This window comes from Schistocerca gregaria, chromosome 1 (genome assembly GCF_023897955.1).
Source record: "Schistocerca gregaria isolate iqSchGreg1 chromosome 1, iqSchGreg1.2, whole genome shotgun sequence".
Classification (NCBI taxonomy): domain Eukaryota; kingdom Metazoa; phylum Arthropoda; class Insecta; order Orthoptera; family Acrididae; genus Schistocerca; species Schistocerca gregaria.
In genome coordinates, this window is record NC_064920.1 from 1,171,083,392 (window position 1) to 1,171,107,530 (window position 24,139).

Here is a 24,139-nt window from a genome sequence, read left to right on the forward strand (position 1 = left end):
ATATATATATATATATTCACTTATGAAATTTGTTATTAACAATCCGAACGAATTCAAAAGTAATACCAGTGTACATGGCTACAACACTAGGAGAAAGGATGATCTTCACTACTCAAGGTTAAATCTAACTTTGGCTCAAAAGGGAGTAAATTATGCTGCCACAAAAGTATTTGGTCACTTACCTAATAGCATCAAAAGTCTGAACATAGCCATATAGCATTTTAGGCATTTTAAAGGAAATTACAAGAATTTCTTAATGGCAACTCCTTCTACTCATTAGATGAATTTTGGGATATAGTAAGTGGGTGGCAAGGAAAGCGTTTCTGAAGAAGAGAAATTTGTTAACATCGAGTATAGATTTAAGTGTCAGGAAGTCGTTTCTGAAAGTATTTGTATGGAGTGTAGCCATGTATGGAAGTGGAACATGGACGACAAATAGTTTGGACAAGAAGAGAATAGAAGCTTTCGAAATGTGGTGCTGCAGAAGAATGCTGAAGATTAGATGGGTAGATCACATAGCTAATGAGCAGGTATTGAATAGAATTGGGGAGAAGAGGAGTTTGTGGCACAACTTGACGAGAAGAAGGGACCTATTTCGTAGGACATGTTCTGAGGCATCAAGGGGTCACAAATTTAGCATTGGAGGGCAGCGTGGAGGGTAAAAATCGTAGAGGGAGACCAAGAGGTGAATACACTGAGCACATTCAGAAGGATGTAGGTGGTATTAAGTACTGGGAGATAATGAAGCTTGCACAGGATAGAGTAGCATGGAAAGCTGCATCAAACCAGTCTCAGGACTGCAGACCACAACAACAAGAAATGGGTAATTTCCTCAACCTCCACAAAAAAAATGAGTGTTATGTAATATTTTGTGTAATGTAATATCTTGTATAGACACCTTTTATTAACCTGACACATTCCACATCATTACGAAGGGTCGTGTTCATGATCTATGGCACAAGTAGTAATCTAATCTAATCTATCGTTGTGGTAGATGTTTAATACACTCATTTTTTTCACTACCGCTTCTCACCGTTACATAAGGATTTCACTTTATATTTCGACGATAACGAATGATTCTACCGTAAGCCTCTGTGGGACATTTAACACCACCAGCACAAAACCACTGTAAGTGTTATGTGAGACAATAATAAAGGAAAAGACCACTGAATGTTGTTGTTGTTGTCTTCAGTCCTGAGACTGGTTTGATGCAGCTCTCCATGCTACTCTATCCTGTGCAAGCTGCTTCATCTCCCAGTACCTACTGCAACCTACATCCTTCTGAATCTGCTTAGTGTACTCATCTCTCGGTCTCCCTCTACGATTTTTACCCTCCACGCTGTCCTCCAATGCTAAATTTGTGATCCCTTGATGCCTCAAAACATGTCCTACCAACCGATCCCTTCTTCTAGTCAAGTAGTGCCACAAACTTCTCTTCTCCCCAATCCTATTCAATACCTCCTCATTAGTTACGTGATCTATCCACCTTATCTTCAGTATTCTTCTGTAGCACCACATTTCGAAAGCTTCTATTCTCTTCTTGTCCAAACTAGTTATCGTCCATGTTTCACTTCCATACATGGCTACACTCCAAACAAATACTTTCAGAAACAACTTCCTGATACATAAATCTATATTCGATGTTAACAAATTTCTCTTCTTCAGAAACGCTTTCCTTGCCATTCCCAGTCTACATTTTATATCCTCTCTACTTCGACCATCATCAGTTATTTTACTTCCTAAATAGCAAAACTCCTTTACTACTTTAAGTGTCTCATTTCCTAATCTAATTCCCTCAGCATTACCCGATTTAATTTGACAACATCCATTATCCTCGTTTTGCTTTTGTTAATGTTCATCTTATATCCTCCTTTCAAGACACTGTCCATTCCGTTCAACTGCTCTTCCAACTCCTTTGCCGTCTCTGACAGAATTACAATGTCATCGGCGAACCTCAAAGTTTTTACTTCGTTTCCATGAATTTTAATACCTACTGCAAATTTTTCTTTTCTTTCCTTTACTGCTTGCTCAATATACAGATTGAATAACATCGGGGAGAGGCTACAACCCTGTCTCACTCCTTTCCCAACGACTGCTTCCCTTTCATGCCCCTCGACTCTTATGACTGCCATCTGGTTTCTGTACAAATTATAAATAGCCTTTCGCTCCCTGTATTTTACCCCTGCCACCTTTAGAATTTGAAAAAGAGTATTCCAGTCAACATTGTCAAAAGGTTTCTCTAAGTCTACAAATGCTAGAAACGTAGGTTTACCTTTTCTTAATCTTTCTTCTAAGATAAGTCGTAAGGTCAGTATTGCCTCACGTGTTCCAACATTTCGACGGAATCCAAACTGATCCTCCCCGAGGTCTGCATCTACCAGTTTTTCCATTCGTCTGTAAAGAATTCGCGTTAGTATTTTGAAGCCGTGGCTTATTGAACTGATAGTTCGGTAATTTTCACATCTGTCAGCACCTGCTTTCTTTGGGATTGGAATTATTATATTCTTCTTGAAGTCTGAGGGTATTTCGCCTGTCTCATACATCTTGCTCACCAGCTGGTAGAGTTTTGTCAGGACTGGTTGTCCCAAGGCCGTCAGTAGTTCTAATGGAATGTTGTCTACTCCGGGGGCCTTGTTTCGACTCAGGTCTTTCAGTGCTCTGTCAAACTCTTCACGCAGTATCGTATCTCCCATTTCGTCTTCATCTACATCCTCTTCCATTTCCATAATATTGTCCTCAAGTACATCGCCCTTGTATAAACCTTTTATATACTCCTTCCACCTTTCTGCCTTCCCTTCTTTGCTTAGAACTGGGTTGCCATCTGAGCTCTTGATATTCATACACGTGGTTCTCTTCTCTCCAAAGGTCTCTTTAATTTTCCTGTAGGCAGTATCTATCTTACCCCTAGTGAGATAAGCTTCTACATCCTTACATTTGTCCTCTAGCCATCCCTGTTTAGCCATTTTGCACTTCCTGTCGATCTCATTTTTGAGACGTTTGTATTCCTTTTTGCCTGCTTCATTTACTGCATTTTTATATTTTCTCCTTTCATCAATTAAATTCAATATTTCTTCTGTTACCCAAGGATTTCTAGCAGCCCTCGTCTTTATACCTACTTTATCCTCTGCTGCATTCACTACTACATCCCTCAGAGCTACCCATTCTTCTTCTACTGTATTTCTTTCCCCTATTCCCGTCTATTGTTCCCTTATGCTCTCCCTGAAACTCTGTACAACCTCTGGTTCTTTCAGTTTATCCAGGTCCCATCTCCTTAATTTCCCACATTTTTGCAGTTTCTTCAGTTTTAATCTACAGGTCTTAACGAATAGATTGTGGTCAGAGTCCACATCTGCCCCTGGAAATGTCTTACAACTTAATACCTGGTTCCTAAATCTCTGTCTTACCATTATATAATCTATCTGATACCTTTTAGTATCTCCAGGGTTCTTCCACGTATACAACCTTCTTTCATGATTCTTAAACCAAGTGTTAGCTATGATTAAGTTGTGCTCGGTGCAAAATTCTACTAGGCGGCTTCCTCCTTCATTTCTTAGCCCCAATCCATAATCACCTACTATGTTTCCTTCTCTCCCTTTTGCTACACTCGAATTCCAGTCACCCATTACTATTAAATTTTCGTCTCCCTTCACTATCTGAATAATTTCTTTTATTTGATCATACATTTCTTCAATTTCTTCGTCATCTGCAGAGCTAGTTGGCATATAAACTTGTACTACTGTAGTAGGTGTGGGCTTCGTATCTATCTTGGCCACAATAATGCATTCACTATGCTGTTTGTAGTAGCTTACCCGCATTCCTATTTTCCTATTCATTATTAGACCTACTCCTGCATTACCCCTATTTGATTTTGTGTTTATAACCCTGTAGTCACCTGACCAGAAGTCTTGTTCCTCCTGCCACCGAACTTCACTAATTCCCACTATATCTAACTTTAACCTATCCATTTCCCTTTTTAAATTTTCTAACCTACCTGCCCGATTAAGGGATCTGACATTCCACGCTCCGATGCGTAGAACGCCAGTTTTCTTTCTCCTGATAACGACATCCTCCTGAGTAGTCCCCGCCCGGAGATCCGAATGGGGGACTATTTTACCTCCGGAATATTTTACCCAAGAGGATGCCATCATCATTTAATCATATCGTAAAGCTGCATGTCCTCGGGAAAAATTACGGCTGTAGTTTCCCCTTGCTTTCAGCCGTTCGCAGTACCAGCACAGCAAGGCCGTTTTGGTTATTGTTACAAGGCCAGATCAGTCAATCATCCAGACTGTTGCCCCTGCAACTACTGAAAAAGCTGCTGCCCCTCTTCAGGAACCACACGTTTGGCCTCTCAACAGATACCCCTCCGTTGTGGTTGCACCTACGGTACGGCCATCTGTATCGCTGAGGCACGCAAGCCTCCCCACCAACGGCAAGGTCCATGGTTCATGGGGAGGGGGGGGGGGGGGGGAGACCACTGAAGATGGTAAGTAATCAACTGAAACATGTCTAAATGGAACAGAATAAAAAAGCTGTCTCTTGCATAAGCCATGAAGTTCTCCTCAGAATTAATGAGTGATCCATATTTATTAATTTGCTTTATGCATCCTAGCTCAAAATTTGCGACAGAACGGACAATAAATTCTCACGGTTCTCAGTTCATTCTAGACACTCACGTTGGTTTTGGGTTTTGCCCATTTTTTTAATACAAAATTCGTGTTCCCTCTTCTACATCTACATCTGCATATATACTCCGCTAGCCACCAAGCGGTGTGTGGCGGAGGGCACAATTCGCCCCTACCTCATGTTTCTCTCCCTCTGTTCCAGTCGCGGATCGTGCGAGGGAAAAACGACTGTCTGAACGCCTAAGTACGAGCTCTTATTTCCCTTATCTTTGAATGGTGATCATTGCGCGATTTGAAAGTTTGTGGTAATAATATATGCTCTAAATCCTGGGTGAAGATCGGATTTCGGAATTTAGTGAGCAACCACTTCCGTTTAGCGCGCCTTCTATTTGCAAGTGTGTCCCACTTCAAACTTTCTATGAGATTTGTAACGCTCTCGCGATGGCTAAATGTACCAGTCACGAATCTTGCCGCTCTTCTTTGGACCTTCTCTGTCTCTTGAATCAGACCCAATTGGTAAGGGTCCCATACAGACGAACAATACTCTAAGACTGGAGGAACTAACGTACTGTAAGCTATTTCCTTTGTTGAAGGACTGCATCGCTTCAGCATTCTACCAATAAACCGCAATCTACAGTTCGCCTTACCCGTTACTTGTGTAATCTGATCATTCCATTTGAGATCATTTCGAATAGTTACACTCAGATACTTGACGGATGTTACCGCTTCCAAAGACTGGGCATCTATTTTGTACTCGTACATTAATGGGGATTTTCGCCTTGTTATACGCAGTAGGTTACACTTACTAATATTGAGAAATAACTGCCAGTCATTAGACAACGCATATATTTTCTACAAATCCTCATTGATTAGACACAACTTTCGTGTGATACTACTTTCCTGTAGACTACAGCATCATCGGTAAAACGTCTAAGACCGCTGTCAGTACCATCAACCAGGGCGTTTATGTAAATCGTAAAAAGCAACGGACCTATTACGTTGCTCTGGGGCACACCTGAAGTTCCGCTTGTTTCTGTTGAAGTCACCCCACTGAGGACAACATACTGCTCCCTGTCTGATAGAAAACTTTCTATCCAACCGCCAATGTCATCGCGTAGACTGTAAGAGCGCACTTTTTGGAGCAAGCGATAGTGCGGAACTGAGTCGAACGCCTCTTAGTTCTTAGTGCAGACTTACTGTCATAACAACCAATATTACAGAGATACCAACTCATGTGGTTTCAATTAACGCCATACCGGAAACACAACGCTTGAATTTCGGCCGTGGTTTGCTGAAATTACAAAACATGGTTCAAATGGCTTTGAACACTATGGCACTTAACATCTTAGGTCTACAGTCCCCAGAACTTAGAACTACTTAAACCTAACTAACCTAAGGACATCACACACATACATGTCCGAGGCAGGATTCGAACCTGCGACCGCAGCAGTCCCGCGGTTCCGGACTGCAGCCCCTAGGACCGCACGGCCACCACGGCCGGCGCGGAAATTACACATTTATCGCCAGTTCTGTTTGATATCTAAACATTCATGGTGGTGTCTGTTTGTACTACATCGTGTCTCCCTACCACTTTCGCGCAACGACGCTCTGAGCGTGTTTTGTTTTAAGGAATTAACTAGTTTGAACCTGGGATCTGTTGCTGGTAAGGAGACGCCAGACCACACATGACATGTAGAATTCAGAAGAGTTCAGTGAGACTAGCAATTATATAACCAAATACTAAATGATCTCAGCGTCAGCTCCACTGCACTCCCTGTAAAAGAATCTTAATACTAACTAAATGTAGTGGAAAGGGTTCAAGGCTTTCCTATTTTTAGTTAGCTGGTACAATAACGAAGAAAAAGCAGTTAAGTTTACCATTGATAGTTTTATTCTACTCACAAAACATCGTTTATAAATTGCTCTATTGATAAAAGGAGATGTTTTAATACAGGATGGTAAAAACCAACTGCGTTCAACAAAAATGTGAACGAATATTCCCAGAATGGGTTTCCAAGTTCTACAATCGATCGAAGGATGACCTGTGCCATGTCACATCTATAATCTAGTTTCACAAAAGAGAAAACTATCGAAATGATCTACAGTGATCCTCAATTGTCTTTAATTACTTATTTAACTTGTCGTAAATGACAGTGGCTGATGTGGCTTCTCAATAACTATATAAAAGAAAAATCATCGCGTTTCAGATCTTTTCTTCAAGTGGCAAATGTGAAGACCATGAGTTTTAATTAACGATCGACACTAGTATTACGCAAAAAGGGGTGTAACAGATGAGTCTTCTGCAGTTCTGAGTGAAGCTTTATGCGCTGTTATGCGGCATAGCGTGCGTCCATTACCTTGTCGGTGTTCGTCAGGGAGGCGGCGGCCGGCGCAGCAGTCATCCAGCTCGCCGTCTCGGAACTAACTCTCCTAACTTCTCCTTACTACAATTTACTGAAGTTAGTTTTAATCTGACCAATCAGGGTCTCAATGTTAACCTTAAGCTCCGCCTACAAAAATTCTGTCTATCCAATAAGAAACGTTATACTTTTCGTTTTTAAAGTTTGCAACGTAACAGAGACGCTAAAAAGTGTCACGCTAAAACCTGCAGCTGGTGTGGTCCTTTTAGCGTTATCGTAAGATCTATACTGTTCTTCTGGAGGGCTCTATCTTTTAACATGGGCTGGGGGGTGGTCCTTGACGTACCTGAGACACGAAAAAGTCTCACGCTAAAATTTGCGGGTGGTAGTGGCCCTTTTTGTGTTATCGTAAGATCTATACTGTTTTTCTGGAGGGCTCTAGCTTTTAACATGGGCTGAGGGGTGGTCCTTGACATAACAGGGACGCGAAAAAGTCTCACGCTAAAACGTGCGGGTGGTAGACTTAGATGAAGGCTGGCGACGTGGGTGTCGTCCGTCCCTTATCGTAGGGCCCTCTAGCTTAACACGGTTCTGCTCTCGGCTTCTGTCCTCGTTTCGCCCCTCGGAACTGCGTCTGCCTCACGGTGGGAAGGTACGACATGCATTTAGGCATTCTTGTGTTAATCTGTGGTATTCCATTTGCTCACTCGTCACTCGCATTACTTTGGTTAATTTAATGTCACGATTTATTGGGAGCTATGTGACATACTACCGGGTTTGCTTATCACGTCAGGGTTTTCATGGAAGGTGTTGGATTTCCCTGACACCTTACAGATAAATCTGCTGCGGTGTCAGCTTAGCTGCATGTGGAACCCCAGTTTTAAAAATCTGTATCGTCTCAGTCGGATTCTACATTCTAACCTCCAGGGTCTCTACCACCTAGTACAATGTAGTCAGGTAACAGAACATCTGCATCAGGATGAGCGGACCAGTCTGTGGAGCAGTCGCTGACACTCGCCACCGTTCTGCAGCTTTCGTTTTGCTGGGAAACTAGGAAGTGTCCCATTCGTAGCTTCCGCAAGAGGAAAGCGGTGATTTGAGAAGCGTGTTGCGTGCAACAGCGCGTCGCTTCAGCGGTGGTTCTGTCAGTTCGTTTTGTGGTCGGCGTACAGAAGGAGATTCTGACCGCAGCACGCACGTGTAATACGAGTAACGATTATTTGGGCTCAGTGCTACGCCATAATTCGGTCACATGAACCAGCAACAAATTGTTATATCGAGAGAGGAAGCTCTGTATCAAAGTACAATTTTAGCAAAAGGGCTGACTGGAAATGTGGGACGTAGTGAAATAAAAAAACGGTAAATAATAATACGTGCTTTGCAGATCAGTCGCAACAAATCTCCACCAATTTCCAATTTAAGACGCAGCACCCCACCCCTCCCGCTCTTCTTTGCTCGCGCGTTCTTAACGCCCATTCGAACAGCGCTTATAAAATTCCTCGTTTTCTTTAGAAAGGAATTCATTCGGGAAGTTGTGCAAAACTCGTGTGCCGAATACCGGACGCCTTGATCTGAACAGAATGTCCCTCCTTACAATTAATTTGAGTGGTCCAGATTTATAGACGTTCCTCGCCGAAGGTCAAGTGTGTAAGGCAGGGGTGGAAGACACTCAAGCATTTCGTTGTTTTTATTGCAGCTGCTGTTGGACGGACCACTAGGGAAATTTCTTGCCGATGACAGGGTTGGGAACTTCTTTCGTCTACGTGTGTAGGAATGGAGCTGTCCCTTTCTCGTTTTCTTAGTTTCTGCAGTCACAATGCAATGTACCTGTGAACGAAGAACATTGTATACATATGTAACACATTCTGCCAACTTCCAACTCCCGTCGTAGATTTCCTGCTGCACCTAGCCAGTGCTTCAGGTTTCTACTTACCATTTTTATTTCATCATCCTTTTCCTCTGGCATTTGAAACTCAGTGAACGTTTCGTCAGGACCAAGTTGTGACCACTGTCTAAGTCAGAGAGGGCCTAAGCAGCTCACACAGTCCTTAAGTTGCTTGCTAAAACTCGATTTTACTAAAACGTAGTCAACTTGTTGTCTCCTTAAGTCTCCTTGTATCTTCTATGTGTATCTTCTCCACTTGTGATATTGGTAAACTGTTTGTACAACAGCTAATTGGTGCCTCAAATAAAACTCAAGTAGTCAGTCTCATTACTCATTTCCTTTTCCAGGTACCTAGTGGCCCACAATCCCCTCTTTCTGTCCTTTACCCACACTATCATACACTGCGCCATGACAATGAGGCTTATCAGCTCCCTTAACATGTTGTTGTTGTTGTGGTCTTCAGTCCTGAGACTGGTTTGAAGCAGCTCTCCATGCTACTCTATCCTGTGCAAGCTGCTTCATCTCCCAGTACGTACTGCAACCTACATCCTTCTGAATCTGCTTAGTGTATTCATATCCTGGTCTCCCTCTACTATTTTTACCCTCCACGATGCCCTGCAGTACTAAATTGGTGATCCCTTGATGCCTCAGAATGTCCTACCAACCGATCCCTTCTTCTAGTCAAGCTGTGCCACAAACTCCTCTTCTCCCCACTTCTATTCAATACATTAGTTATGTGATCTACCCATCTAATCTTCAGCATTTTTCTGTAGAACCACATTTCGAAAGCTTCTATTCTCTTCTTGTCCAAACTACTTATCGTCCATGTTTCACTTCCATACATGGCTACACTCCATTCAAATACCTTCAGAAACGATTTACTGACACTTAAATCTGTATTCGATGTTAACAAATTTCTCTTCTTCAGAAACTACATTCCATTATCCTCGTTTTGCTTTTGTTGATGTTCATCTTATATCCTCCTTTCAAGACACTATCCAATCCGTTCAACTGCTCTTCCAAGTCCTTTGCTGTCTCTGACAGAATTACAATGTCATCGGCGAACCTCCAAGTTTTTATTTCTTCTCCGTGGATTTTAATACCTAATACAAATTTTTCTTTTGTTTCCTTCACTGCTTGCTCAATATACAGATGGAATAACATCGGGGATAGGCTAAAACCCTGTCTCACTCCTTTCCCAACCACTGCTTCCCTTTCATGTCCCTCGACTCTTATAACTGCATCTGGTTTCTGTACAAATTGTAAATAGCATTTCGCTCCCTCTATTTTACCCCTGCCACCTTCAGAATTTTGAAAGAGGGTATTCCAGTCAACACTGCCAAAAGCTTTCTCTAAGTCTATGAATGCTAGAAACGTAGGTTTGCCTTTTCTTAGTCTAGATTCTAAGATAAGCCGTAGGGTCAGTATTACCTCACGTGTTCCAGTATTTCTACGGAATCCAAAGTGATCTTTCCCGACTTCGGTTTCTACCAGTTGTTCCATTCGTCTGAAAAGAATTCGTGTTAGTATTTTGCAGTAGTGACTTATTAAACTGATAGTTTAGTAATTTTCACATCTGCCAACACCTGCTTTCTTTGATATTGGAATTATTATATTCTTCTTGAAGTCTGAGGGTATTTCACCTGTGTCATACAGTTTGTTCAACAGATGGTAGAATTTTGCCAGGACTGGCTCTCCCAAGGCAGTCAGTAGTTCTAACGCAATGTTGTCTACTCCTGGGGCCTTGTTTCGACAGGTCTTTCAGAGCTCTGTCAAACTCTTCTCGACGTATCCTATTCAACATTTCATCTTCATCTACATCCTCTTCCATTTCCATAATATTGCCTTCAATTACATCGCCCTTTTGTAGACCCTCTATATACTCCTTCCACCTTTCTGCTTTCCCTTCTTTGCTTAGAACTGGGTTTCCATCTGAGCTCCTGATGTGTTATCGTATTTCTTATTTCCTTAAGTAGTTCGTCAACGACCACACGCTTTTCATTCGAAGTTGGCATGTACAACACTCCTGCCAAAGGGACCTTTGTTTAACTTCCAAGTTCGACAAATATTATCGTAGATCTATATCGCACGTATACCTTAATATGTAATCCAATGATTTCTTTTCTTCTTAAAATCGCTCCGCTTGTACCTCGCAGATCCCACAATTTGATGGGTGGAGGTCAAGAGCTGATGGTATGCTCCATGGTTCCCCACGCATTCTCGATCAGGGATAGATGGCTGAGCGCCCACTGTCACAAGGCATTTTTGGGCGTTGGCAGAGGTTTGACGACGGTTTTCCTACTGAAATACGGCATGGGGGCTAGCGTCGATAAACAGCAGAGCTCCCGGCTGCAGGACCTCATCCATGTACCGTGCAACTGTCAGAGAGCCCCTTAGGAACACAAGCGGTGAATGAGCACCACAGGCTGTTCTTTCACACACCATCTCACCATGTTGACTGGACATGTGATGGATGACCACAAATCGTTCTTTGTGGCGTTCTTCACTGCACCTGCAGACACAGGCCCTGTAGTTATCGCCTCCAAAGAGGAAGCGAGTGTCTCCCGAAAGATGACCCGCTGCAGTCTCCAGGGTTCCATGACCGTCGCTGATGACGTCAGAAGAGCTGGGCGCGATGCTGCGTGGGTGTCAGTGGCAGGCGTCGTAATGGTTGGAGTGCGGCGATCCCTACTTCGTGCAACCGCCCCAATCTTGCTAGCACTTACGGGATGCTGCATAGGAAGCACCAAAACCTGCTGAATGACGCCTACCGTTGCCGCTGGGTACTCTCACGCCTGGGGGACTATCTGTCGGCGCTCCGTCTTTCATGTGCGTGCTACACGTTCAGATCCAACATGCGTCTCTTCCTATATCCTTCCCGTCAGCAACAGGCAATGGTGGTGTTCCTACGAACAGTGAAGAGCACAGCACGACGACAGGACTACCCAGCATCCCACAGCCCCTCGATATGGATCCTTCGAATCTTCTAACAGGGGAAGCTGCTGTCGAACGTGAAGGCTGAGTACACTGCAAGTTCAGGCTATCCTCTAATGATGCTACCCTATCGTTCCGGCCTGCCACAGCCGTGAGGATCCACTTGCATAAGCCGATGTGCACGACGTCACAGCCCCTCTCACGCTCCCCGAAAAGCTTTCATACACTCCTGGAAATTGAAATAAGAACACCGTGAATTCATTGTCCCAGGAAGGGGAAACTTTATTCATTCATTCCTGGGGTCAGATACATCACATGATCACACTGACAGAACCACAGGCACATAGACACAGGCAACAGAGGATGCACAATGTCGGCACTATTACAGTGTATAACCACCTTTCGCAGCAATGCGGGCTGCAATTCTCCCATGGAGACGATCGTAGAGATGCTGGATGTAGTCCTGTGGAACGGCTTGCCATGCCATTTCCACCTGGCGCCTCAGTTGGACCAGCGTTCGTGCTGCACGTGCAGACCGCGTGAGACGAAGCTTCATCCAGTCCCAAACATGCTCAATGGGGGACAGATCCGGAGATCTTGCTGGCCAGGGTAGTTGACTTACACCTTCTAGAGCACGTTGGGTGGCACGATATACATGCGGACGTGCATTGTCCTGTTGGAACAGCAAGTTCCCTTGCCGGTCTAGGAATGGTAGAACGATGGATTCGATGACGGTTTGGATGTACCGTGCACTATTCAGTGTCCCCTCGACGATCACCAGACGTGTACGGCCAGTGTAGGAGATCGCTCCCCACACCATGATGCCGGGTGTTGGCCCTGTGTGCCTCGGTCGTATGCAGTCCTGATTGTGGCGCTCACCTGCACGGCGCCAAACACGTATACGACCATCATTGGCACCAAGGCAGAAGCGACTCTCATCGCTGAAGACGACACGTCTCCATTCGTCCCTCCATTCACGCCTGTCGCGACACCACTGGAGGCGGGCTGCACGATGTTGGGGCGTGAGCGGAAGACGGCCTAACGGTGTGCGGGACCGTAGCCCAGCTTCATGGAGACGGTTGCGAATGGTCCTCGCCGATACCCCAGGAGCAACAGTGTCCCTAATATGCTTGGAAGTGGCGGTGCGGTCCCCTACGGCACTGCGTAGGATCCTACGGTCTTGGCGTGCATCCGTGCGTCGCTGCGGTCCGGTCCCAGGTCGACGGGCACGTGCACCTTCCGCCGACCACTATACGCCCACTATACGCCCTAGCTCAAAGTCCGTCAACTGCACATACGGTTCACGTCCGTGCTCTCACGGCGTGCTACCAGTGTTAAAGACTGCGATGGAGCTCCGTATGCCACGGCAAACTGGCTGACACTGACGGCGGTGGTGCACAAATGCTGCGCAGTTAGCGCCATTCGACGGCCAACACCGCGGTTCCTGGTGTGTCCGCTGTGCCGTGCGTGTGATCATTGCTTGTACAACCCTCTCGCAGTGTCCGGAGCAAGTATGGTGGGTCTGACACACCGGTGTCAATGTGTTCTTTTTTCCATTTCCAGGAGTGTAGTTGTAGCTGATGGTGTGCAACATGTCCACCCAATTTACTGTGGGTAGTTCAGATCCTTTTGGGTGCAGTTCTTTATACGATGATGAGTGGATGTCGGAGTAACGCCCTCTATACCCTGTACATAATGAAAGTGTATGCAGTGTTGCCATATCTGAAATTTATTTGTTTGAGGCAAGATCGTGTTCAGCCTTGTATGAAAGAGGGAGACATGCACCAAAAATGTACCGTGGCGGTATTCTGGAATATCGGAGATGCTGTTTACCGTTTCTCGATAATGATGGTTGTGTCGATCGGAATTCCATCGCTGTCATGGGAATATGGAACCGATTGCTTGAGGAGGACCACACTCAGTGCCATGTAGTGTCCCAACAACCCCACAGGAGTAAAACCCCTACAGCACATGCATACTGTTCATTCTATTGTGCAGGCTCGTACAGCCCCGTTATGTACTGTCAGTCAAGAAACGGGCTTGTTTACAACGACGCAAGTACCCACACGGTACAGTGTGACAAAGTCTGGTGCACCACGAATTGCCAGCACGGCGAGCGTTGTTGCTGCTTTCCTTGATGCCCCATTAGAGAGAGAGAGACACGTCGACACTGGTGCACCCAACGATAACAGTGGGCATAGGAGTAGCAATCGGTCGTCTCTCGAGACCAGTAACAGTTCTGTACAGTGTCACAAAGGACTGTGTGGAGGCTCTGGTGAGAAACTAATGTCGTGAGAGTGGATTCTTCATCGCCGTACGGGTCCAGCGTGGAACCGTACGTGCACATTAACCTGGTGCGAGGTTTTTAGAGCCATCTTCTCTATGTGCACTTGGGTAATTCTCTGCAGGTGTGTCCACGTCGCGGGGGTGGGCCCAGCTTTCGAACTGGAGGCGAAGATCTGCTTGGAACCTGGTACTGAGGGGTGTAACGCTTTACTGCTCAGGGGTACCGGAAAAGACCATATCAGAAGGAAGGCGGAGAAGATGAATTTTGATACGGCAGACTTGGCGTGTCACCTCATTCCCAGAGGAGCACAAGGGAGGGATAGGCAGAGTGCCCAAGCCCATAAAGTCAGCCGTCTAGTGGAAGAAAACCTTTGTTAAAGATCACCGGACTAGTTAACTACTGGGGCCCTAGGCGCTGGACCTGCATTTCACCCTACTAAAAGAAACCTCATGCAACATTTTACACTATAGCCTCGGAACGAGATGGATCAACAAGATGACTATAGACACGAAACAGGACAGATAGAATTGTAACCACGGAATAGAGAAGGAGTTCCCTGAAACAAACACGAGGTCCTTAAAGGAATCAAGCGCCTTAACGTTGACATTGTAGATCTGACAGGAACCGAAGGGAAAGGATATAGTGCAAAAGAGAGATTATTAAGAACTAGGCGCCTCTTCTAAGAGTCGTCAGGGGACTTTTCTCTAGTGTTTCGGTAGATATTTGCATTTTTTCCCGTTGTGTAACTGGAGCCAGCCGAATCAATTACTGCTCGTCACGTCTTTCATGTGTAGCCCACCGTCATATGAAAGCATCAGCATTTGTTTCCCATTACCAAAAAAAACTTATTTTTAAATACGAATTTTACGTCTTCATTTGCCAGAGCGCTCCGAAATTAATCTACTCAAATATTCGTCCTATCTGTATCCATCAACAGGGACACTATAATACAAAAAATAAATAATAATCCGTCAGCGAGTCAGTAGCGCTGCATACTCGGCAGTAGTAATAAGAACGGGACAGGACGGGCCTGTTGCTGCTGGAATACTGGTTACTCTTCCTGTATTACTGTCCCAGCTAACATCAAATATAAGGATATCCATAATATACATGAATGAAACCGAACGTTAACTTTAAACCCATTACAGACTGTGTCATAATCAAGCAAACAACAAAGCTATCGGTACAAGATGTGTGTACTGTGAGACGCACAGGCTGCAGATGAGATCCTTCTTGCTTTGTCAAAGATCTTATGAAGGGGAGGTTTACTATCTTTTGGTTCAAAAAATCGATTATTCTTAAACTGCATTTTTGGGCACATAAAAGTGTTTAGAATCCACCCCTTAAAGGGTTTTTCCGAATACGGAACGGAAATGTTTGTTATTCGCAGTTGAACAAAAAAATGCATCTGTCTGAAATAGGCCTTTTTCACACACCAGTTCTTTTCGGGAATTTCGATTTTGTAGCCGCGAAAAATTATTCTATGTGCTTGCCCAAGGATCAAGTACTACGGCTTGGCAAACCGACGGCATTTCAGTTCGGAGGAACAGATGGAGAAGGCCATTTCGGCAAGTGTTCGACGGATGACCACCAACAACACCAAAATTGTCCGTCCAGGGAAAGTAGTAGGTGCAGGTAGCTACCGGACATCTGGACGAATACCAACACGACCAACCGCCCTCCAAAGAAGTTCAAAAAGTGATTCATCCGATCTACGAAGCCCTTTCGGAGGAGAAAACACACAAAATTCAAATGAAAGTTTGGACGCGTGTGTTTGGAAGTTAGCCCCCAAGCATTTGCATTCTGGTACAAAGACTGTGGAGACTGCGACTTTCCTGGCAGTGAGCAGCTTCAACGAAGGGTATTCAGCAATTCTGAAGACCATGACAACTAAGGACGTCACCCTGGGACTCTATTCGACGCAGTTCGCCAAGCATTCGGACGACCACAGGATTCAAACGGCCGAAAACCGCTCGTCACCGGCAGTACGAGCGGCTCTGGAGCAGCGCAGGATGGCCCAGATAGAGCAGAACGCCCTCTATGAGGATGAGTTTATGTACCCGAAATGTCAGATTGAACGTAAGTTGCATAATATTGCATTTATATGTAGTCGAAACTTCAAACGCGTTTTTCTCGAAATGACTTTTTTTTTATCGCTCGGTATGGTAACTTCAAATCTACCGAACCGATTGGCATGATTCTTTGTTTCCGAGGAAGCTATCTAAATTTTCTAGGAGTTGTACCACTTTTATTCCAATCCATCAACTATAAATATTTTTACTTGACCGACGAAGTCGAAAAATAGATGGAAAAACCTTTTCTTTAAATGGCCGCCATTTTTTCCCCTATGTTCCAAATAACTTAAGCGAGGTACAACTCCTAAAGAATCTTATTTACTTCGGTAACGTCAACTCAATTTTGATTCCAAAGGAGCCAGCTGACCTGTGACACCGAGCGTGGAGGTCAACATCGAAATTTTGTTTCGTTCCGACTTCACTTCCGCATTTGCTCTTCGACATTTCCAGTTGAAAAAATCCCAGTTTGTAGAGGAAATATCAAAAACCATTTTGACCAAATTTACCATTGATATCTATACCACACCCCGAGAAAAAAATTCTCAAAGCACATGCTATTTTCGGGCCAAAGATAGTAAACCTCCCCTTAAGGGGACAAGTACGTGAAATAGTCCAAAAAATCTATTTTTTAAATTTTTGTATTAAAAAATTTTCTGTAGTGTTGTGAACAAGAAAACGTTTTTTTAAGGAAATTATACCGAAGAAAGCTCCAAAATTAGAGGAATTTAAAAGTGCTTCCGCTAAACCGTGGAGTTTTGGATCGTAAAAAGTGCATTTTAAGCGCTTAAAATAAGTCGTTTCAGTACCTCATTTAGGCTATATAATACCTAAAACAATTCCGAAAGAGTGTTATGGTGAAAAACAAAACATAATGGCAAACGATTTGAAATAATAATCAGTCTTGATCGCAAATTATTTTTACGTAAAAATTAAAAATCAAAACCACTTGTCAAGCGTAACCGGTTTCGATCGTCATCAGACTCATCTCATTAGGTGATGCGAATTGCCGACTTTGGTCTGGCACCGCGATCTTTGCACGATAACACAGTATTGTTAAAGGATACTGACACTTAAGTTTAACAAAATAAAAAATAATTAAAAAAATGAATAATACAGTTTTCCAGAACTAATTTTCCAACTATCTGTCTCTGAATAGATTTTTGTTACAACTCAAAACGTAAAAAAATTAAAATTTTTTGCATCATTTTAAAAACATCTTTACTTTGTCCTTTAGCTATGATATTTTCACCGTGATTACTTTTCCTTTACATCAAAATTGAACTCACAAACGTAGCAATAAAAGCGAAAAATTGAGCCCCAGTGTGTCTTAGAATAATATTAAACAATATTTACACAATAATCTGCTTCATAAATACTTCCGAAATGACAGTAAAAACTTAGAAACATAAAACCATAACGGCTAACCTCTTTGTTGCATGTTTGGGAGAATATAATTTTTCCATCTACTGCATTGTGCAGGAACGCTGTCAGCCACAATCCTATATGGTTACATATTAAACTAGGTGCATTCGGGATTTACTTCTGTTGAACTACTCACACACTGAAACTAGAGTAGATTTACGACCATGAACACTTTATATGTCCATAGGAACGCTGTGTACTAGTTTAGTTTGGTGGGTGGATAACAAAAATTCCACAATGGCCTCACTTTGCTACAATGAGAGTTCGTTTATAAACAAGGAGAGAGATGAGTTTTTTGTTTTTTTTTTTAGTATAATGGCTATGTAGCTTTAATTCTCCTTTTTAATTCTCCTCTTGTGTATGTGTTTTTTTTTTTTCAACTCACGTCAGTTCAAGGCCTACGAATATCTTTCTTTGTGGAAACAGACAGTTGGCCAGGATTCTGTGAGGTACAGTTGCTTTTTATTCAAATTAAGCTTTCAGTCCACGCACCTTGGATTCTTTTCAATAATTTTAACGTTTTGAAAGTAAAAGAATTTTTTGTTACAACCAAGAAAATGCTACCTTTTAGGGTTTTAAAGCTAAAAATGGCAAAAATGAGTTTTAACATCGAAATAAGCTGTTTTAGGTGCTATAAGATTAACAGTTCGACTTTCATTAGTCATGAAACGATTAAGTACAAGTTTATTTGCAACTAGAAACTCAGGAAAAGAAGTCAGACAGCTTTGTTTAAAACAGAAATTTGCTCTCACTTGTTTCCTTGTTATGATTTTGAGTTTGTAAAGTCTGAGTGACACAAGATTATTATTGAAAATTTGTGGTAAGTTCCCATGGGACCAAAATGCTGATGTCATCGGTCCCTAGGCTTACACACTACTTAATCTAACTTAAAACTAACTTACGCTATGCACAACACGCACACGCATGCCCGAGTGAGGACTCGAACCTCCGACCGGGGAGCCGCGCGAACCGTGGCAAGGCGCCTCAGACCGCCAAGAGTATAATTACACGGTAGGCCTGAACACCCAATGAGTTTTTTAACAACTACATATGGGAACGGATACCAAAGACAGTTCTAACAGAACTAAGTACTTAGAAAATAGTGTGCTGGCTGATCTGCTATGTTTCAGTGATGGGATTGTGTCAAATTTTAAGGTTATGGAATTGTTTGGAGTGCTTGGTGGACTAGCATGCAAAGAACTTTAATTGCCCTTGGCTGATGGAGACTGTTGGAAACAGAGAAATCAGTGCTGAAAGCCACCAAAGAGGCAAGAATAAAAAGTACTGTGAAAAAAGGTGGGGAGACCGACACCAGAAACAAAATGAATATGGACCTGAAGTGGATTAGTGTTATGCAGGAGCAGGTAGAGAAAAATGCTTTAAATTTAACTCGGGTAGTTCACTTTTTTTATGTTCTGCTTCACATGGTTAAAAACTGCTTAAAAATTGAGGCCTGAAATTTTGTGTACTGTCTTCAAACATACTTAACTAAAAAGTAAACCATTCTTATGGCTTAATTCAGAAAATTAAAGACTTTTTTTTGAAAGAAAACCTATGAGTTAATTACGGAAATTTTTGATTATCATAATTGAAAAAGATTTTGAATGATAATTTACTGTAGCAGGATCTTTTTAAAGGTCTACCCAGTGTAAAGAACTCCAGTGTAAAGAACTTCTAGAGAAAAATAAAGCTTCTAATTTGTTTTTATTTCGAGATATGTGTACCTATACTGTTCATAAATAAATAAAATGCTTTATTTTAATTTCAACAAAAACACAATATGGAAAAAAAAGTTTGAGGCCAAAAGCGGTGGTTCGTACGTCAGATTGTTCCCAAAAGGTCTGTTGTAATATGGTAAGCATCACATGGGCTTACAATTCATATTCTTTCAATTCCACTTTTTAGGAAACTGAATAATTTTCCAAGATTTCCCATTGTGTTCACGAACCAGTCCCCTTAAAATTTATCGAAAACAATGAGATTCAATTAAACACCGAATCACAGAAACCCACTCACATTCCAAACATCTCAGAATACCTTGCCCACACTTAAACCCGTTTTTGTACCAGCTACGGTTAGCAGAACAACTTGCCGCAGTTGAAAAAACTTCTGCAGATGAGATGCGTGAAATGGTTAAAGAACGCTTTTGTAAGGCAGCTTACGAATGCCTGGGAGGGGAAGATGTTGGCCACACTGTTCTGACTTACGTCAGTACCGAGGGTGTTCGATTCTCGCCATGACCGCCACGTTCGTCAGATCTGTCACCATCCGAAAACATCAGGTCATGGTTTGCCAAAAGAGTGGTGTACAAGGTCAGTCACTGCGATTAATTGTGGCAGAGAACTGCAGGACCAGGGAAAGGCCTGTCCTTACGTGTCATCCGAACTCAGTTCGATTCGAATCCCAGCCAGATCAGCGCCATCGTTGCTGTCAGAGGTGGCTACTTCGCGTACTAAGTTTCACACCAAGTACATCCCCAATCCATATACAATTTCAATAACGTACTCTTTCTGATCTACTACACGTGCACAATACGAGTATGCAGAATTTCGATACTTGCTATTTTTCCTAGTGTTGCAATTTCTACCTGTAGCGTAGTTACATTTGACCACGAACAGACGAGACACATTAATTCGTCTCGCACAAAAGTATCAGGAAACTTACAATGTCAAGCAGATTCCAAGGAGAAAGGAAATAAAATCATTATGGAGAGCATGGAACACAGGATTTATGACTCGGGCAAACTGGGAGTGACGCAGAAAAATCGTATTGCCCCGAGCCTGTCAAGAGATCCAGACAGCAATAAAACAAGCGTCCCACATTAAACCGGCAATAAATTTTAGGAATGCAGCCTCGTATTCTCTCGGGAGACTTGTGGTGAGAATGTTCTCTCAACACCATAAAACACAAAAATAGGAGACCATTAAGAACATTGCATGACTAATAAACTATAATAGTCGTAAAAGCTTAACGGAGATTCCTTATTCTCATTTCATGTGGACAACATACGCTCTTAAATTCCGAGAAGATAAAAACGAATAGCGTACAGGAATATCGCAGCGCTTACCGCCAAGTGGGATGTGAATACCATTCTTGGCACGTCCAATCTCCGAAATCAACGTCATCCTACATCTGATTTTGCCTCCAGAGCAGATATCGAGTTACAGATCCCCTTTCTCTCATCTGAAAACCGACTCCCGTTGCATTTACAGAAGTATGTGCAGAGAAATCTGAAACTTCGACCAAAGGATTCTCGGACCTTACATGTTTGGAGCTGTAGTTCGATGTTTTCCTTTGAGTCTCCAGACTACTGCTTCATCAAGAACAGCCAGAACGTATTTGAAACTTCAGAAAAAGCTTTGTCCCGAGAGTAAAACTTGTACTCGAAAATTTGTGTGAGAGAGTCAAATCTCCTGCCCACAAAACGTGATCCTCTCATGAAGTTTACGTACACTATGTGATCAAAAGTATCTTGACACCTGGCTGAAAATTATTTACAAGTTTGTGGAGCCCTCCATCGGTAACGCTGGAATTCAATATGGGGCTGGCCCACCCTTACCCTTGATGACAGCCTCCACTTTCGCAGACATGCTTTAAATCAGGTGCTGAAAGGTTTCTTGGGGTATGGCAGCCCATTCTTCACGGAGAGCTCCTCTGAGGAGAGGTATCGATGTCTGTCAGTCAGAACTGGCACGAAGACGGCGTTCCAAAACATCCCAAAGGTGTTCTATGGGATTCAGGTCAAGACTCTGCGCAGGCCAGTCCGTTACAGGGATGTTATTGTCGTGTAACCACTCCACCACAGGCCGTGCATTACGATCAGGTACTCCATCGCAGTAACCATCCCCAAATTGCTCTTCAACAGTGGGAAGCAAGAAGGTGCTACAAACATCAGTATAGCCGTGTGCTGTGGTAGTGCCATGCAAAACAACAAGGGATGCAAACCCCTCCATGAAAAACACTACCACACCATAATACCACCGCCTCCGAATTTTACTGTTGGCACTACACACGTTCACTGGGCATTCGACATACCCACACAATGCCACCAGATCGCCATATTGTGTACCGCGATTCGTCACTCCACACAAAGTTTTTGCACAGCTCTGCCGTCAGATGTTTACGCTCCTTACACCAAGCAAGGAATCGTTTGGCATTTACCGGCGTGATGTGTGGCTTTTGAGCAACCGATCGACGATGAAATCCAAGTTTTCTCACCTCCCACCTAACTGTCATATTACTTGCAGTGGATCTTGATGCAGTGCGGAAAACCTGTGTGGTAGTCTGGATAGATGTCTACCTATTACACATTACGAAGACCTCTGTGAGTCAACAGACGAGGTCGGCCTGTACTCTTTTGTACTGTACATGTCCCTTCGCGTTTCCACCTCACTATCACATCGGATTCAGTGGACCTAGGGATGTTTAGGAGTGTGGAAATCTCACGTACAGACGTATGACACAAGTGATACCCAATCACCTGACCAAGTTAGAAGTCTGTGAGTTCCCCGGAGCGCTCCATTTTGCTCTCTCACGATGTTTAATGACTACTGAGGTCGCTGTTATGGAGTACCTGGCAGTAGGTGTCAGCACAACGCACCTAATATGAAAAACGTATGTATTTGCGGATGTCTGGATAGTTTTGATCACATAGTGTAGTAACTAGTAACTGCCAAATTTTCACCTTTCCATTTTTAATGTCCTTGTGTTCCGAGACTGAAACCGAATCCATGCTGACTAAGAAAACCTGAAATAATTCGAAACAAAATCACACCTTCGTTAGAAGCTAAGAATGAATTATAAAGCAAAACCGTACAAGCCGAGTAGCCAAACAAAAGCTAAATAGTCAGTGAACTCCTAGCCAACATTTTTCTCAATCACATTGAGAATAAAATATTTGAAACTATAGTAAGACCCTAACAATACTGGATAATATATTGGTACCATTATGTAGATGACATCATAAGCCTTGTAGATGGAACAGAAAGTTGCATCTAACAACTCCACAGTGATATAAACAAAGTAAACCCTAAAATAAAATTCACCATAGAAATAGAACACGACAAAAGGTTAAACTTCCTTGACATCACAGTACACAGACACAACAATGAACACCACTGCCCTATTTTCAGGAAAGTGACCACCACCAGTACAGCCATTCACAAAGATTCCAATAATCTGATTACACACAAACTAGCTGGCTTCCAATATATGCTACCCAGACTGAACAAAACCCCACTCACTGAAAAGAACTACAAGAATGAATTACAGACAATCAGACAAGTAGCAGTAGAGAACGGATAAGACACAAACACTGTAGATAAACTGAACTACAAAATTAAAACAAAATTAAAAGCCTCCTTATCAACTTACAAACACACAGAATCCACATATGAGCACACATCCACGAAACATCCACGAAGACAAACAAGTGGTTCGCTCTCACCTACAACAACAAAGCAGGCCACGTAATAGGCAACATCCTCAAAAAAACAAGGGATAAAAATAGCCTTTAATACCAGATACACAGAACACAGAAGAGCATTAAAAAGTAACAGCTGTCATTCCACGTTTGCTCAACACCTCATGAACAAGAACATAACCCAACAAACACCAACACTGATTTGAAAATTGTCACATACAACAACCCCCCACAAAATCCAATAATTTAAGAAAATTATCAGATACAAAAAGCCTTAGTGGAATGCAAACAAGTGATAAATGAATACACAGCTCTCTGCAATGGAACTATGTTCTCGGGCCTCAAAGAATTATTAGACGAGACCAACCTATAGAGCTCTCACCACCACCCCCCACCCATACCACCACCACCTCAACCCCACACACATGCGCACACACACACACACACACACACACACACACACACACACACACACAATCCTAAAAACTACTGTCACTCGCTCTCTCTCTCTCTCTCTCTCTCTCTCTCTCTCTCTGTTTCCCTTTCTCTCTCCCATTTCACCCTCCCCACACAGACACACAAAAAGACACCTCTGAAACATTCAGAACAACCGCCAAGAACACCTTCAACTGTTCGACTGTCGGCCATCTTGTTTTTACACCTTCAACTGTTCCACTGCCCGCCATGTTTTCCTTTTACAGCTGGAAAACAGTGAAACAGTGACAGTGGCTCAAATGGCTCTGAGCACTATGGGACTTAACTTCTGAGGTCATCAGTCCCCTGGAACTTAGAACTACTTAAACCTAATTAACCTAAGAATATCACACACATCCATGCCCGAGGCAGGATTCAAACCTGCGACCGTAGCGGTAGCGAGGTTCCAGACTGTAGCGCCTAGAACCGCTCGGGCACCCGGCCGGCTAAAATGTTTGACTTTGTTGCCAGAACTTCACCTCTGCTTGCACTGTTTCATCGCTATCAAAGTGAAGTCGTCGAAGGGGTTGTTTCAACTTTGGAAACAGTTGAAAATCGGATGGGGCGAAGTCCAGACTGTATGGAGGACGATCGGTGACAGTGAACCTAAGGCCTCGGAATGTTGCCGATATCGCAGCTCTCGTGTCTGGTCTAG